We start from the raw sequence: 3,637 nt of genomic DNA on the forward strand, positions 1-3,637 counted from the left end.
ACAGTAGCCAAAACTCTAGCTACAGAGAAGTTTAATATCTGATTTTAAATGACTGATATAAACTATTAGAAATCTACAAATTTTCTTATAAGTAAAACACGGTATTAATATCTTTTCAGAGAAAATGAATGTAAAGGAGTTTGGTCTAACTGAACTACTGAGGTGCTTTGGCCCCAGGAATGACCTGGCTGACGCGCTATAGTCTTAGATGTTATTAGTCTCACTGACGTTACAAGCTATAGACGTACCACTGTTTTAGAAACGAACCCATACACATGCCTTCGGATGCAAACAAGTGATCCATTTATTTTACCAAGTGAAGTTCATCCATAGGAACCATGGCGTGGCATCACAATATTGTCGTCGCCGCCTCAAACACTACAGGTGGCAATGCTGGTTTTCCTTTGAGTAGAAGTAGGTGGTTAGGAGTGAGTGGTTCCACATCATTTGGATCGTCCGAGAGCTTTGTAAGTGGTCGATCATTCAGGATAGATTCCACTTCGCAGACCATCATCACCCAGTGCCTGCTGCCGCAGCACAGAACTAAAAACTCTTTTTACCGAGCGGAATTATCCTCTCCTGCACACCACCATGGTATGAACCTACTGATGGGTTAAAAATTCCAGCTTGTGACAGGACTCCTTCAGTTCTGTGATGGTTAAGTGCAGCTAGGGCCTCCTTCAGATCCCTGTTTGTCACAATGAAGTTGATGCTATTGTGGGATATCAGGGGTGCTATTTGCCCTCTCCTGCTTATAAAGCGCCACAAAGCATTGAGGCAGGCATCTGTTTCCAAGGAAGCTGCTACCTCAAGATGAACGGCTCTGCCTGCAATGCAAGTAAATATGGCTCCATACCGCTTGCAGGTTCCTCTTCCTTTCCTCACTTCCACAGGTCCAAAGTAATCTACTCTTGTGTTGGTGAAAGGGGGTAGATTAGGCAGAATTCTCACTTTTGGAAGATCGGCCATCTTTTGTACCAGCAGTCGTCCATTGTAGCATCAACAAAAGATACATTCGGTTATCTTCCTGACAGCTGCATTCACCTTGGTAATCCAAAACCTTTTACTTACAGCTGAGAATGTGGGAGCGCACCCTGCATGGCCCAGACTCTGAAGAACATGCTTGAGAATGAGTATTGAGATATGCTGCTCCTTGGAGAGGATAGCTGGATGTTTAGCCTCCTCATGCATTGCTCCTCTGCTCAGCCTTCCATCAACTCTCAATAGTCCATCAACCAAGACTGGGTCCAGCCTGTATATGGAACTATGGTGACTCACTGTTGCCTTCTTAGAGGACAATGCAGCAATTTTCTCATTGAACCGCTGCTGCTGGCTATAGCTGATTACTGCAGCTTCTGCTTCCAACAGATCACCCAGTGTCAAGATATTACTCCCAGGCGTCATGGTGACATGGTTCATCCACCTGCCTTGATCCGTTCTTACTGGTTGCTTCTGATTGATTTATCGCAGGTGCCCCCTGTTGCTTTCTCTAGCAAACCTGTTAAAAGCTATTCTGTTGGAACATGAGAAACCAAAAAACGTTGAGCTTGCTGTAGTCAGTAGAGTAACGGAGTTGGTCAGTGGGCTTAGATGAGTCACACATATTAACTCATGGAACCAAGCTTTCTTTGCTCAAGAATCTTCTTTTCAAGCCCTGCATTTATTGCCTTACCACAGCTGAATTGTTGAGAAGAGAGACATCTTTGTTCTTAAAGTGCGGCTTTAAGTAGTACCTCCCATCTTGCAGCACGGCTGAATGGTCCATGATTTCCAGAAACCTGAGGTCGTCTTTGGACATTTCCTTCTCCTCTGCAATCCTCTCACTGAAGTCATGGTTGTACTAACTAACCTGCATCTCTTCAATCCTTTCCATGGAGATATGGTTCACTGTGGTGGAGGGTAACGGTGCATTCCTGATTCCGTTCAGTGGGCCATTGACAACCCATCCCAGGACTGTCCTGATAGCATACAGGCCATTCCCGCAGCTATTGATAACCTCCCAGGGTTCTAATGCCTTGGGCGCATTGGTTCCAATTAACAGGGTGTCAACATTTGCCTTCACGCTAGAGATGTGCACTTTTGCCTGATAAGGCCACTTCACCAGATCTTCAACTGTTACCATATTATCCACAGTGACTGGCATCTCTTCTCGTGTGAATACTTCAGGGAAGGCATAAAACTTATTACTGGCCAGATAAGAAACCTCCAGACCAATCAAAGAGTAGGCTGAGACAAACCTTTCTGGCCCCATCATTTGCAATAGGAAACTTGTTCTTCAACCTGTATTAAGTGTTCAGAGCAGAATATAGCAGAACCTCCAGGATCGCTAAAGTCATAAGCTGTTATAGTACAGCTTCCCTTTGAGGACTTCACCCTGACTGGAAGAATGGACAGCACACATTGGTTTCTTCCGGCCCCTGTATGTCCACATGTCTGGAGCAAAAACTGCTGTCTACTAGAGGATTCCTTTTCTTGTTCCTTAGCTGGTTGTCTTTTAACGTGTAGCACAATGGGGTGAGTTTCACCACAGACTTTACACGTTAAACGCTTCTCGCAGTCCCGGCTCATGCGACCAACAGGTAAACATGCAAAGCAAGCTGCCCCCTGCTATGTCACATCGTCACATGTGGGCTAAATGCACATTTCTTTGTATGCTGTAGTGCGTCAACAATGACCACTGATCACCTAATTCTAATTATGAGTTTGTATTTCAACACCGCTAGACATACTACTGGCCATAGTAGCGGTTTGCACTTCACTCCCTGTAGCCACGTCCGTGCCGCTCAACTCCATGACAAATCAGTCAATTAAACATTGTTACAAACAATGAAGGCAAACTTCGCAAAGTTTCCCAAACACAGAATTAGTTGTCTGTCGGTTTCTAATACATGCATTTAGTTCTATACCCGGGTATGTGTGCACACAGTTTAAATCCTCATTAAGAAGTTTGGCGATACAAATACCTCTTTCGTTGGGCGCCGTGCCGTCATCAGATGGTCGCGATGCTCCGAACGAAAACTTCGTTGTCACAGGAGATCTTCACAATATATACATCCAATAATCCAAAAGGAAGCCCACCGGCTCTCGGCAACTCTTAACTCCAAACCTGCCAAAGATTTCGACGTTGCAAATAAAAGTTCCAACTGGTGGCAGAGTTTTTGAGTCGGACTAACTGAACTACTGAGGTGCTTTGGGCCCCAGGAATAACCTGGCTGACGCGCTATAGACTTAGATATTATTAGTCTCACTGACGTTACAAGCTATAAACGTGCCACTGTTTTAGAAACGAACCCATAGAGTGATCCATTTATTTTACCAAGTGAAGTTCATCCATAGGAACCATGGCGTGGCATCACAATGCACAGAGGTGGCGGCAATAATAGCGTAGCGGTCAAAAACCCTTTGCCCTTCCGGGGTCAAACACCTAACCCTAACATTTCCATTAACTGCCTATATATATATATATATATATATATATATATATGTGTTTTATATATATAATGTTTTATATATATATTTTTTTTTAATTATTATTTATTTTTATGTTCAATAGTTACGAATTACAATACAAACAAGAGTAAACTCTACAGATCAAGAAGACAAGCTGAAGGTAGAAAAAAGAACAAACACAAAGCAA

At 43.5% G+C, this 3,637-nt stretch overlaps 1 long non-coding RNA gene across 1 annotated transcript; it reads right to left on the bottom strand.

The window, feature by feature from the left end:
- Nucleotides 1-1,713: 1,713 nt before the first annotated feature.
- LOC125727121 (uncharacterized) lies at nt 1,714-3,373 on the bottom strand. Its single transcript, XR_007388549.1, has 3 exons — nt 3,317-3,373; nt 2,964-3,106; nt 1,714-2,378 (listed from the first exon to the last, which is right to left on the bottom strand). It is a non-coding gene; the product is annotated as an uncharacterized LOC125727121 (long non-coding RNA).
- Nucleotides 3,374-3,637: the final 264 nt, after the last annotated feature.

This window comes from Brienomyrus brachyistius, unplaced genomic scaffold (genome assembly GCF_023856365.1).
Source record: "Brienomyrus brachyistius isolate T26 unplaced genomic scaffold, BBRACH_0.4 scaffold86, whole genome shotgun sequence".
Taxonomy (NCBI): domain Eukaryota; kingdom Metazoa; phylum Chordata; class Actinopteri; order Osteoglossiformes; family Mormyridae; genus Brienomyrus; species Brienomyrus brachyistius.